We start from the raw sequence: 14,514 nt of genomic DNA, 5'->3' as shown, positions 1-14,514 counted from the left end.
TTAAAAACATATCATTAGAAGAGGGTCTCATTAAGAAGGCCCTAGCAGTTGAGTAGGAAGGGGTGAGGAAGGGGACAAGTGGGCAGAGGAGGGCTCAGAAAAGGGCAGAGACTAAAGGCCTGTCCCTTTTGCAAATGAAGATTGAGTGGAACCCAAGGCCAAGGACAGAACCCTTTCAGGGAGGGCTTAGATTCACTGGCCTTATCAAGGCTAAGGAGTTGGACTCTAGCCGCTGACTCTGCCACATAAAGGCAGATGCCTTCAGTTTCCTTAGACTAAAATCTCTACAGGTAACGTACTTTGTAAACTGAAAAATGATTACAGATTTGAAGATCTATTAGAGCAATCTTATTCTTAAATCTTTTATATTATTCTCTTCTCCTGCCAGGTCCCTGAAGGAGGCTCATCACACTTGAGATGTATAGACCCTCTCTCTTCCTTCCTTACATTTCAGAGTTAGGCATACAAGGGGCTTATTGCTTGGAATATTCCCCTCATTCAACTTGGAAAATGACAAGTACACTTCTTACTAGGTAGTCCATGTTCCATGTTGAAGATGGAAACCTGGCCTCTCACTTAGTGATTGGACCTCTGGGCCACACACGTGGATCCTAGAGAAGTTGGTTTGAGGCAGGGCAGAGCAGAAGAAACTCATGGGAAAATGCACTGAAGGCATGGAGATATTCCCATTATACTAAAGCCCCTGCATACCCCTTCCTGGGCACTCTTGAACACTCTACCCTCCTGGAAGGGCAGAGGCCAGAGGAAGTATGATACTCAGGAAAGAGCTTACTATACTAAATGCTTGGAGTCTATGGAAGGAGGAGGACCTGAGTTCAAAACCCAGCTCTTTCACAGACTAAGTATATGAACTCTGGCAAATTCATTTACTTCACTGAGGCTCAGCTTTTCCCTCTGGAGCTATTAATAACTTAATGAGTTATAAAGATTAACAAAGATAATTTTAACTTAAAACACCTATGACAATACCTGGCACATAGTAGGCACTTGATAAATGTGACTTCCATCAACAGGGAAAGGGCAAATAGCAAAAGATGACTGAACGTGATTCACATGACAGGTAGGGAGGACTAGGGGACGAACCCCAGCAAGTATATCAGAGCCGTGAGTGGCTCAGAATGGGAATGGGCTGATTTGGAGAGTCTGTTGTGCTATCTAAGAGCATCTGGATCCTGTACCAGCCAAAGCAAATCAAACAGGAGTGCTTATGAAGAGCTTCTTTCTAAAACAAGTACGGGCTGTGTTACTGACACACGCCACAGGGGAATTGAGAAGACTGCTGGCAGAGATGTTAAGAAAGCTGACAAGCTTTCAGTTCCAATCTTTGCTACTACCTACATATGGGTATAGCTGACCTTGGCTCCAGAGGAGAAAACCCTGGACTGAGACACAAGAGACCTAGGTGCTGGTCTGAGCGTGACTCTGAGCAGGCGAATCATCTCTCAGGCCTCAGTTTTTTCTTTCTCCTCCAAATAATAACAATTCTTTACATGCCTACTCTATTATCACTATCCTCATTTTCTATGGCTCAGAGAAATTAAGCTAATACAGGCAGGCATCTGAATTCCAGGTCTGCTGTTAAAGCCAGTAGTCTTTCCACTCTATTGCATCATCTCTCAGTGTTAACTGACAGGGTGAAACCAGGTGGACCAAGGCATTTGAGGACCTGAAAATTTTATGATTCTTAGCAGCTTGAAACTGTGGTTTCAAGAGCATTCTAAATATATACTGTAGTGCTAACCTGCTAGTTAAGAAGCCTTCTATAAATGAAATCCTCAACACCAAGGGCAAAAGCTGAGTACAAGCCAACTTGAGAGCCAGAGAAGAGCAGACAATGAAATTTTAGGAAGCCTTGAAGAGGCCCTTGGAGAATACATTGCCTAATTCATTTTACAGATGGGGATACGGAGGCTGCAAAAAGAGAAACAGCTTGACTGGGAACACCCAGAAAGTGGGTGACAGAGCACAAACTGGGTTCTATGTCGCATGGACTCTCTCATACTCGTTATCTACTCAGTCTCCAACATTCCAGGCCGTTCTGATTTTCTCATTGATATTTTTTTTCCAAATGCTGAGTGACAGGCAGGTCACTGCCCCTGCAGCCGACTCCCAAACACTTCTCTTTGTAGGTAATGGCTCTTCCTTTCTGTCTCTGCTGCAGCGTTAAGCAGGACTGAATCTGAGTCTTCTCTTTCGGCCCCCTCCTCTTTTTTTCCTTTGAATGACAGACAAAGTGACTTTGGAGGCACAGAACTGGAAGAGACATACCAGCAATTTATAGAACAAATTTCTACTTCATTCTCTCTTTTTGGAGCTGAGGAAACTGAGGCCCAGAGATATTAAATGCTTTCCCAAGGTTGAGTTAGTAGAACAGGCTTAAGAGCCTGGGTCACAATACTCACCTTCTACTACAATCTGACACTGAACACAGGGTATCAGAATTTATTTCAACCACTAGTGGCTGAACACCAATCCAGACCAGGCATTTTTTCATCATCTCCTATTAGCATCACAATAACTGTATAGGCATTATTGTTCCCATTTTGCAGAGGAGGAAACTACAGCTAGGAGAGGTTAGTCACAAAGGAAATGAATGTCACAGCAAGGATTCAAATCTTTGGCTTTAAAGCTTCCTCTCTTTCCCCAGCAGCATACAGCCTGAGGTTTTTAAGAATATACACAATGGTGGGAAAGATGGAGTTAATTAATCTTCCTAAAGACCAGTTATCCAATTAATCTTCCTAAAGACCAGTTATCCTGTAGATAACTTTGTCTATTGCCCTATGCACTTAAGTACACTAACTCTTGATATATTATGCTAACTGAGGAGATGGGGAGGGAGATGAAGGTAAGGGAGACCAGTAGAGACTCCTGATACAAAATGACAGATAACTCAAAGGAAGCAATTTCTGCTTTTGTGTTAATGTGATCTTTTGTAGGATAGTTTTGGGGCTTTTTTCTGCATCTGCCCCATTAGGTCATAAGTCCCCTTTACTCATGTCCTACTCATCTCATGATTCTGGTATCACATTTGCTGATGGACCTTGGTTTCCTGATTTATGGTTTCCCAGCTTGGGTTTTTGATCTCTTGGCCTTATTCTTAGGCTCAGATCCCTACCTCTCTGCCACAGTCAACGGCCTTAAAACTGCCCTCTAGGAGCTGTCAGTCACTCTTCTGTCAGGCTTGCCGCTCCAGTGGGACACAAACATGCCTCATGAATACAGGCAAAAATCTTCAACAAAATATTAGTAAACCAAAACCAACACCATACAAAAAGGATTATACACTATAACCAAGTGGGATTTATTCTAGGAATGAGGTTGGTTTAAAATCCAAAAATCAATAACATAGTGCCATGTTAGTAGAATAAAGGATAAAAACCACACAAACAAAATCCAACATCCATCCATAATAAAACCTCTGAGTAAACTAGAAATAGAAAAGAACTTAACTTGGTCTGATAAAAGAAGTCTACCAAAAAACCCTACAGCTAACATCACTTAATGGTGAAAGACTGAATATTTTCTCCTTAAAATTGGGAACAAGAGGGCTTCCCCAGTGGCACAGTGGTTGAGAGTCCGCCTGCCGATGCAGGGGACACGGGTTCACACCCCGGTCCGGGAAGATCCCACATGCCGCAGAGCATGCCTGCGCGTCCGGAGCCTGTGCTCTGCAACAGGAGAGGCCACAACAGTGAGAGGCCCGCGTACCGCCAAAAAAAAAAAAAAAAAAAAAATTGGGAACAAGGTAAGCGTGTCTGCTTTCACCAATTCTGTTCAACACTGTACCAGAGGTCCTAGCCGGTACAGTCACGCAGAGCGATTTTGTGGACGTTAAGATTATGTCATTCCTCTACTCAAAACTCTCCAGTGGCTTCCTATTTCACTCAGAATAAAGCCCTACATGATCTGAGTCCCTGTCTACCCTTGTGACTTCTTCTCCATAATCCACTCTCCCTATTGCTCGCTTCATCTCTAGCTACGCTGACCTCCTTTTGTTCCTCAAGACACTAAGCGTGCTCCTGTTTTAGGGCTTCTGAACTTGCTGAACTCTATGCATGGAATGTTATTCCCCAAGATATACAAATAGCTCATACTACTTCAGCTCGTGCATATTTCTGAACAGATTTTATTTTCTCACAGAGGCCTTCTTTCATCACACAGTCCCTCCCTATTCCCTTACCTTGCTTTATTTTTATTCCTATGTATTCATTTGTTTATCCTCCACTAGAATTTAGGATACAAGAGAGAAAACTATTTTCTTCACTGCTACATTTCAAACACTTAAAACTGTGCCTGGCACACGGTGGACACTCAATAAATACACACTGAATGAATGGACGTCTTTAAAAAGATATTCATGTATAGGAGAATGAATAAAGGCGGGGTTGGGAGGGTGGGAACCACTGTCCCAAGAGTCTGAGAAGGACCAAGGTTTTAGGTCATGGAGGAAGAACCAGTGTAGAATAGAAAAAACTTGGTTCTCTAAAGCCAGATTCTTCTAAGTTCTAAGCTTAGGTCTTCCAGTCACTGCCTGTGTATCCCTCTCTAAGTCTCTGGAACTTATAAAATGAGAATATCACCACCTACCTCCCAAGCTGTTATGAAAACAAAATCAATTTATGTATTCAATATAGCACCTGATAATATAGTAGATACTACAAATAATTAAACATTCTGATACCTCTGTCCCTCAAGAAGAACCTAGAACTACCTTAAAAATTACCTAGCTCCACCTTATTGAAATGCATAGATGTCTATAGGGCTGTTGCCCCTAAAGTTTGACCTTCATACCCATTTTAACTTCTCTTTCTTATCATTCTTCTTTTACCTCTCCCTTACTGTTAGCTTTCAGCTCTCACCTCTAGCTGCTGCTAATACAGCTCCTCCTCCCGTTTTTATACACCGCTCTTAATCTTATGGAGGTTTAGAAACCAGATTGCTAAGCTTGTTACAACAAAACGTAAAAATAGGAAAAAATTAGTGCTGTGCAAGGTCTTAAGGATGACAATGCTTTGCTACCTTCTTGTTTTTCAGTTGGACTCTGGAAAATTGAGGATGTTAGATAAATAAGATACTATATGGGTATCAGTATATTATACAATCTTTTACATAGAATCATTCATATTTTAAAATAGTCAATAGTGGAACTTTTCCACAGGGCAGTTGTCACGAAAACAATAAAAGCCAAGCTTGATGCCCAGGCCATGTAAAGGCCAGAAGATATAGAACATTAGATTAACCAAGACAGAAAGAGAGGACAGCAAGAGTCTGGAGATTCAGAATAGGAGGGTATGTTGGCCAGTGTGGATTCCAAGAGCATCAGGTTAGAGGACAGATCCCTCTGTGCACCCTCAGGCAGGCAGAAGGAAGAACAGAATGCCCCTTGTTACAGAGTATGAAGAGAGTGACCTATGTCACTGGCCAAGAGCGAGAGAAATGGTGGGAAAACTGGAATGCCCACGGCCTCTGATAAGATATGAGACTGCAGTACAAGTGCCTTTTTCACTAGCAGTTGGAGGGTGGGGGTTGGGGGAAGGCAGGGAACCTAGGGCCAGAAGAGGAATAGCCCTCCTGTTCTAACATGCTGGGGATGGACTCTTGAAACCAACTATAATATCTGTACTGGCAGTGGCCTTGGAGCCAGGCTGTGTGAGTGCATTTAAACCTGCACTCTGCAGCCCACATGCTGCAAATCATGGCTGCCAATGCTGCCTGGCTTTGTCTCTGTACCCTGGAAAGACTGAACTTGTGGAAAGACTGAACTTCCGGTAGGGCCTGCAGAAGGAGAGGAGGAGAAGGGCCTGGGAGAAAATTTACAGTGTAAATTTCCAAGGCAAAACCTTCCCTTTTACCTTTGGGGAGTTGGGTGGCAATCAGGTCAGGGACTGAGATGCCAAGGATACTTATAACACTTTCTTCTCACCTCTCATTTCAGTCATGCTGTTTTACAGTTCACAAAGCTTTCCAACTTGCATCTCCCATTTGATTGTCTACAATATCCTGTATGGTTGGTGCACACAAAATAGACATATGGGTGCAGTGAGGCACTCCAATTTACAAATCGGGAAATGGAGATTATCCAAGCGCAAATACTGAACGAGAAGACAAAAACCCAGGTTTTCCAACTGCAACTCAGCTCTCCAGGTCCCGATTTGTGCTGGCCCAAGTGCTTATGGAATCCCACGTGTTATAGGTGTTTTCCTCTCCTTCCAGTCATATTTAGCCTTGGCCTCCGCCTGCTTGAAGGCTCTTCCTTTCCCCCTTACTAAAAATGCCATTGCTCAGAAAGGACCCCCCCCAACTCTTGCCTGCCCTGCTGGGCCCTTCAAATAACTAGACCTCCTTCCTGAATCCCTAAGGAGGTCTGTTTTCTTGAACTTTATAAGAAAAATCATGATTCCAGGCAGATTAGCATTCCAAGGAAAGCCTGCCAAGGCAGAGAGAACAATGGTATTCACAGTTAGACTGACCTGGGTTCTAATATCAGCTTTACGGATTCCCAGGTGTAAACGTGGGCAAGTTACTTCAGTTTCCTGAGTCTCAATTCCCTCATCTATAAGATGGGGTTTTGTCTAGTTTAAATGGGATCCATAACACTATTGGTTCTTAATATGTTGATTTCCCTTCCTGTTTCACCATCTGCAGTCTTCCTTCTAAGATTCCCTGGACTTCCCTCTTCACACATCCCCACTCTAATCACTCCGTCCTCACCTCCATTGATGATTACATTCTGCAGGACTGATAAAACCACAGGATTTTCTGAAGCTGACTCTGGGCTTGGTAGGTCACAATCAAGACTGAAATCAGGAAAAGTCTCTAAGGGCTATGAATTCACGTTAAGAGAGCTTATGGGAGAAGGGGTTTAGTTGCCAGGTCCAGAATACCCCCCAGCAGAAAGCAGCTGGCAGAAGCCAGAAGGAATTGAGCATGCTTTGCTTTATTCATGGCAAATGATCCCACCCTGTCTCATGGCAGCTCCAGGAAAGCAAGTTCAATTCTCCTCCCAGTAGAAAAGGCTGCCTATGACAGTCTCTTAGGCATGGAGTAGAAGAGTAATTATCTGTAAGTTACCTGTACTAAGGGTAAAAATAAGCTCCAAACTAGTTACCTTGTATCTTGGCCCAAGTTTGCCCAGAGTTTGCCTAGGCACTCTCACTCACCAGTACCAAGGCTGAGCTCAGCCAGCAATTTCCTCTTTTGCGTTACAGGGTCAGCACCAACTGTCTCAGGGAAGAGGGCTCACCTATAACAGAGAGAAATCAGTCAGGGTCTTGCTCAGAACAGGCATGAACTTAGGTCAATGATGGCATGCAAAGTTCCTGCCCTTACATGTCTTGCATCCTAGCAAAAGATAGGGTAATAAGTAAATACATAGTTTCAGGTTGTGCTATAAAGAAAAATAAGCAGAGTCAGGAAAGAATGACAAGGAGTGAGAATGAGGTCTATTTTAGATAAATCCGTCAAGGAAGACTTCTCCAAGAAGCAATTGCTAGACAGAGACCTGAATAAAGTGAGGGGGTTAAGACCTGCAAAGATCAGAGGGAAGAGTGTTTCAGAGAGGGGAAATAAGTGCAAAAGCCCTGAGGCAACAATAGGCAAGAGTAAGCTTGTTATGCTAAAGAAAGTCAACATAGAATACAGTGATGGGAAGAATGAGGTTCCTCCAGGCTTCAGTAACCTGGAACCCAGCTGGGACAAACTTTCAAGCACTCTGAGATTGATTTCAGGTTTCTCTGCTCACCTCCTCCTCTGCTGGGTAAGGGACAGAGAAACTCCTATATATTTCTTGGAATGTGGGGTAAAGAGAAAACAGAGAAACTCCTATGTATTACTTGGAATGTGGGGTAGAAATGACTGGGGTAAGGAGAATAGTAGCACACGCCAGGCACTGTTGTAAACCCTTTATTTGTATTAACTCATTTAATCTTTACAAACTCTTGTCAGGTTGGTGTGTTATTACATTTCCCCATTTTACTAATGGGGAAACAGACAGAGAAGTTAAGTAAATTTGCCCCAAGTCACACAGCTAATAGATGGTAGACCTGGGACTTTAACCCTGGAAGTCCAACCTCCGGGGCTTGCCTTCTTAACCACACACTATACCACTTCTCAAAAACAGAAGAAAAAACACAGGAAACGCATTCTCTAGTCCTAGCTGACATGGCTCACAGCCCCCATTTATACCCAAGTCTGAGATCCTCTCCATTTACTTGCAGTCCAAGTTTTTTACTGAATACCAGTTGAATGACTCCTGAGTCCTTCAGCCAGGTGGTTCCAGAGGATACTGTGATCACAAAGCTATGATGATAACCACGACAACAATAGCCATTTAATAGCCACTAACATTTAATGCACACTTTGAAATAGACTAGGTACTGGGCTAAGCACCTTACATGTACTATTTTATTTCAGAGAAGGAATGACAGTTGCTCTAAGACCTGGGTAGAGGGATCTGTGAGGGGCTCCACTCCTGAACAAAGCAGCAAACACAGGGAACTAAAGGATCCCTGTAGGGCAGGGTCAAAGCACAAAGGCAGACGTACTAATGGGTGGGTGGTAAAGGAAAGGACTATCAGCACCTCCAATTAACATGTCAACAAACTGAACTCATCTTCTATTTCCTAGCCCCCATGTTTCACCAACAATTCTCCAGAAGTACATTTTTTAACATCTTTATTGGAGTATAATTGCTTTACAATGGTGTGTTAGTTTCTGCTGCATAACAAAGTGAATCAGCTATATGTATACATATATCCCCATACCCCCTCCCTCTTGCGTCTCCCTCTCACCCTCCCCATCTCACCCCTCTAGGTCGTCACAAAGCACTGAGCTGATCTCCCTGTGCTATGCGGCTGCTTCCCACTAGCTATTTACATTTGGTAGTGTATATATGTCAATGCTACTCTCTCACCAAGTACATATTTAGACTTCAAAATGTTCACTCATGCTCTCCAACCCCTTCTTCCCTCATTCCCACAATTGCCAAGTCCTTGTAGGGGTTTTTTTTTGTTTTTGTTTTCAGTCTCTAACAGCTCTACATCCAAATCATCTTCTTTATTCCCTACTGTGTCAACTTCCTCTTGGTTCAGGATCTCATTATCTCCTGCCTGCACTGCTGGAATAATTCTTAGAATTTATTGACATTACAAGGACAGGCTGTTACAGCAGCCTCTTCCCTGGTCTCTCTTTCACTAGTCTCCCCCGATCCTTCCTGTTCCAATCTATTGAGCCCACACTGCCAGACTAATGTTCCTAATGCCACTCCCCTGCTCAAAAAAATGTCATGGCTCCCAATCACCTCAGCCTTGCTCTCTAGACTCTCATACCATGGGTCTGGTCACCATCTACCTTACCTCTACTGTGGGCTTTCCAGCTCCCATACTTTTATCCATGTTGTTGCCTCACCTGGAACGCCTGTCTTCATTTGTACATATTCAAATCCTTCTTAATCTTCAAGGCCTAGCAATTCAGTGAAGTTATCCTGAAGCCTTTCTTACCTCTCTGTCATGTTCTTGAAACATCTCTGGCTGTGACTCCTACCTGGCTCTGGCCTCACCATCCACTAAGGCTTCAGAACACTTCCCCTGTTGTTCTTCCTTGTAAAGATTCCTACTGCTTCCAGACAGGGAAAACCTAGTCAGTTAAGATTTCTGTTCGAATTCCTACTACATACAAACATTTATTTATTTATTTATTCATTCATTTATTTATGGCTGCATTGGGTCTTTGCTGCTGCGTGGGGTTCATTCGTTCATTCATGTATTTATTTATGGTTGCGTTGGGTCTTTGCTGCTACAAGGGGGCTTTCTCTATTTGCAGCGAGCGGGGGCTGCTCTTCGTTGTGGAGCAGATTCTCTAGGCGCATGGGCTTCAGTAGTTGTGGCGTGAGGGCTCAGTAGTTGTGGCTCACAGGCTCTAGAGCGTAGGTTCACTAGTTGTGGCGCACCGGCTTAGTTGCTCCGCAACATGTGGGATCTTCCTGGACCAGGGCTCAAACCCGTGTCCCATGCACTGGCAGGAGGATTCTTAACCACTGTGCCACCAGGGTAGTCCCCTACTACTCTTATCTTACTCTAAATCTATCTCCTAGCAAGAGACCTGAGTTTTAATCTGAGCCTCAGATTCCTTAACTACAAAATGGGGATACAATTCCAATCCAGCCTACAATATAGGGATTTTGTAAGAATCAATGTGACAACAGGAGAGGAAAGGGGAAGGGTTGAGATGGGAGACCCAGCCAAATCTTTAACAGCTCTTTTTGTCAGCTGCAAAACCCCAAGTCTTCTACCCAATTAATTGAAAACAATTCCTGGGCCTTCTTAGCCATGGTCACAACTCTGGGTTAGGGGTTATAGAGGATGCAGGGATGAATGAGAACAAATCTTATCCTTAGGCTCCTGGCAAGAACTGCGGAGTAAAGTCCTAGTAGGACTGTGTCAGCTTCCTACAAAGGATGACTAAGAATATTATGCAGACTATGGAAAACAGTATGGAGGAGGTTCCTTTAAAAACTAAAAACAGAGTTACCATATGATCCAGCAATCCCACTCCTGGGCATATTATCTGGAGAAAACTCTATTCGAAAACATACATGCACCCCAATGTTCACAACAGCACTATTTACAATACCCAAGACATGGTAGTAACCTAAATGTCCACCAACAGATGAATGGATAAAGATGTGGTGTGTACACACATACATACATACACACACACTCACACACACACACACACACACACACACACACACACACACACACACAAAACATTACTCAGCCATAAAAAAGAATGAAACAGGGCTTCCCTGGTGGTGCAGTGGTTGGGAGTCCACCTGCCAATGCAGGGGACACAGGTTCAAGTCCTGGTCCAGGAAGATCCCACATGCCACGGAGCAACTAAGCCCGTGTGCCACAACTACTTAGCCTGCGCTCTAGAGCCCACGAGCCACAACTACTGAGCCAGCATACCACAACTGCTGAAGCCCCGCAATGAGAAGCCTGTGCACCGCAACGAAGAGTGGCCCCCACTCACCGCAACTAGAGAAAGCCTACGCCCAGCAAAGGAAACCCAACGTAGCCAATAAATAAATAAATAAATAAAAGAATGAAACAATGCCATTTGCACCAACATGGATGGACCTGGAAACTATCATACTAAATGAAATAAGTCAGAAAGAGAAAGACAAATACCATATGATATCACTTATATGTGGAATCTAAAATATGATACAAATGAATATTTACAAAATAGAAACAGACTCAGAGACACAGAAAACAACTTATGGTTACCAAAGAGGGAGGGGGTGGGAGAGGGATAAATTAGGAGTTTGGGATTAGCAGATACAAACTACATATCAAATAAACAACAAGGACCTACTATATAGCACAGGGACCTATATTCAATATCCTGTAATAAACCATACTGGAAAAGAATAGGAAAAAGAATGCGCGTGCGCGCACACACACACACACAAACGCGCGCGCGCACACACACACACAACTGAATCACTTTGTTGTACACTGGAAACTAACACAACATTGTAAATCAACTATTCTTCAATTTTTTAAAAAATTTGAAAAAAAAGAACATTAGGCAGGACCTAACAGTTTCAAAAGTGCTATGTATTATAAAAGTGGAAAAAGAAACCAGTCTGGGGCTTCCCTGGTGGCACAGTGGTTAAGAATCCACCTGCCAATGCAGGAGACACGGGTTTGAGCCCTGGTCCAGGAAGATACCACATGCCGTGGAGCAATTAAGCCCGTGTGCCACAACTACTGAGCCTGCGCTCTACAGCTCATGAGCCACAACTACTGAGCCCATGTGCCACAACTACTGAAGCCCATGTGCCTAGAGCCCGTGCTCCACAACAAGAGAAGCCACCACAATGAAAAGTCTACGCACCGCAACAAAGAGTAGCCCCCACTCGCAGCAACTAGAGAAAGCCTGTGCGCAGCAACAAAGACCCAATGCAGCCAAAAATAAATAAATAAGAAATTAATTTAAAAAAAAAAAAAGAAAGAAAGAAATCAGTCTGACTAGAAGTGGCCTCAGAAGCTTCATTAGAGCAAGGGCTTAGGTCAGGCCTTGATGCAGGGTGACAGGAAGACGTGGGTTACTATGCACCAGGCACTGGGCTAGGTGGTATGCTGGTAACCCTTGTAATACCCTGTGAAGCAAGTGATGGCATGCCCATTTTATAGCCAAGGTAACTGAAGATAGGGAGGAGGCTAAGTGTGTCATTCAAGGTCAAACAGCTGGTAAGTAGCAGAGCTAAGATTTGAACCTAGGTCTGCTTTACTCCAAAGCCTAATGTGCTTGCTTACTTACTTCATGGTCTGCCTTACTCATTATGTAGCAACATGAAAAGGGACCAGATAAACTCTGAAGTTCTTTCTACCTCAAAAATCCAATGACTTGAATGGGGGTTGGGGAGAGAAGAGAGGAGCGAAGAGGAGGTTTACTGCTGCTATGTCTTTCCCATAAGACTGTGACCTTACGGCAGGTTTAGGGTCTTTTTAACTAAAATGCCCAAGTATCTGACACAGCCTGGCACGTAGGAGACATTTTAGGGAACCTGTGAGTGAATAAAACACCAGCCCTATCAACCTTTGTTCTAAGGTCTAGAAGTAAGGTCCAAAATCTCAAGCTCCACGTTCTGACTCTCAGCCCCAATATCTATATCAACTACCTACTAGTCTCTCAGCTGAAGGTACCCTTTTCCCACTCTTGTTTTCAGGAGTTAGGGAAGAGATGAGAAGAGAAACGGATAAGAAAGGAAGTTAGGTGGTTAACAGATAAAAGAGAGGTAGAAGAAAGGGGTGAAAGGAGAGAAGGTAAGGAAGGAAACAAAAAGGAAGGGGGTGCCAGGGCAGGATTAAAATGTCTGACACCTAGACTTTGAGAAAAGTTTCTTTTTCCTTCTGATTCCAGAAACAAAATTGTTTTTGTTTTTTTTTTTAAGAGCAGTAGTAGGAATTCCTCTTTATATATTTTAAATGGAAGGAAATTGCTTGTCCAAATCCCAGACCAAATCTGTCAGCAGGAGGTAAAGTGAAATTCCTCAGGGCTCCCATCCTCAGTTCTCACCACCTTCCTGCCCCAGCCTAACCCTTGCTCGCCTGGTTTAGGCTGAGGCCTGCAGAGATCAGAAGACATGAAGGTTCTTCCTCTATTCCTCTGCTCCTTCTACAAAGGTTGCTCCAGGCTAATAAGCCCTGATATACATATTATATACAGGTATCTCTCTTTCTTACTAAATCAACAGAGAGAGCCCTGGGCTAAGAGAAAACCTAAAGGCTAGTTCCAGTTCTACCTATAATGCACTGTGTGACCTTGTCAAGTCATTTCACCTTCCTGGGCCTTTTTTCCATATCTGTAAAATGAGGGTGATAGTATCTACTATTCTGGAGGATTTTTTGATGGATCAAACAAGATTGTCAAGAAACAGTTTAACTGTTTAAATCTATTTAGTTTGATATAAAGGTAAAGAAGGAATGAGGGGATGGTCTCTTTAAAAAAATGAAATAAAATAAAAAGAGGGCTGTACCACCTTTCACTTGAAGAGATCTGCTCTGAGTGAAAAGACTTAGGAAGAGCTGTGGCAGAGACTGTCACTGTCTGCACCTCCATCAAAAGACAGTAAAGCACCAACTGAGACTGAAAAAGTTCAAGAGCTACATGTATGCAAATACCAACAGTTCCAAGTACAAAGAAGGTAAGAACCAGTAGAAGTCACATATTACTCAGGGAAAGTAACAAAAAGTAGTAATGACCAATTTAGTGGTGAAGAGCTCAGGCTCTAGAATCACACACCTGGGTTTGAATCCCAGCTCTGTCTCTTACTAGCTTTGTGACCTTAGGCAACGTATTTACCTTCTGTGCCTCAGTTTCCTACATTTGTTTTAAAAGGTTCCTGCTTCATAAATGTGTTATTGGGAGAAATAAATTAAATAGCATGGGAAAGCCCTTACCTCAGGGCCTGGCATAAGTGACTTAATGATAGATATTATTTTTCCATTTAAATACCACAAAGGATGAATCAAGCAATAAAAAAGGCCTAGGAGAAAAGAAAGAAATGTACATTTGCTATTACCTTATTATGTACCATTAAGATCCAAAGCCTTAATTATTCTTATTTATTCCTAATAACCTCTTGAAATCCATAGAATTATCCCCATCTTACAGGAGGAAACTGAGCCTCAGAGAAGTAATTTGTCTAAAACCACACAGCCGGGAAAAAGAACTTATTTCAATAGGTCTGACTGCAAAACTGTGTTCTTTCTACTACATATATACCTTGCACTTTCTCATGCTCAAAAATAAGGCGTCCCCCACATACCAAAATAGGCTCCAATAACGAAGTGTTAGGGAATGGACCAACTTCTCCCATTTTGTACTCGATGAAGCAACTATTGGTTTTGTATGCCTGGGGAAAAGATGGGCAGGGGTGAAATGCAAGTGCACCATCAAGTTCCAGAGTTGCAGACTGGA

General features: G+C 43.1%; 1 protein-coding gene across 11 annotated transcripts in view; it reads right to left on the bottom strand.

Annotated features, from left to right (window-relative positions):
- RALY (RALY heterogeneous nuclear ribonucleoprotein) overlaps positions 1-14,514 on the bottom strand; it is a 79,660-nt gene that overhangs the window by 36,224 nt on the left and 28,922 nt on the right. For 6 of the 11 annotated variants that reach the window (XM_082670314.1, XM_082670322.1, XM_082670321.1 and 3 more), the window contains exon 2: positions 7,133-7,267. The exons of 2 other annotated variants lie outside the window; for them this stretch is intronic. The gene's annotated coding sequence lies outside the window, so the exon portion shown is untranslated. The remainder of the gene's footprint in view (positions 1-7,132; positions 7,268-14,514) is intronic. 3 more of the 11 variants (XM_082670319.1, XM_082670317.1, XM_082670318.1) reach the window with 1 other exon arrangement.

This window comes from Grampus griseus (assembly GCF_964374135.1).
Source record: "Grampus griseus genome assembly, chromosome: 14".
In the NCBI taxonomy this organism is placed as follows: Eukaryota; Metazoa; Chordata; class Mammalia; order Artiodactyla; family Delphinidae; genus Grampus; species Grampus griseus.
Note: the sequence above shows the minus strand (reverse complement) of the source record. Positions and strands in the feature narration are given on the sequence as shown.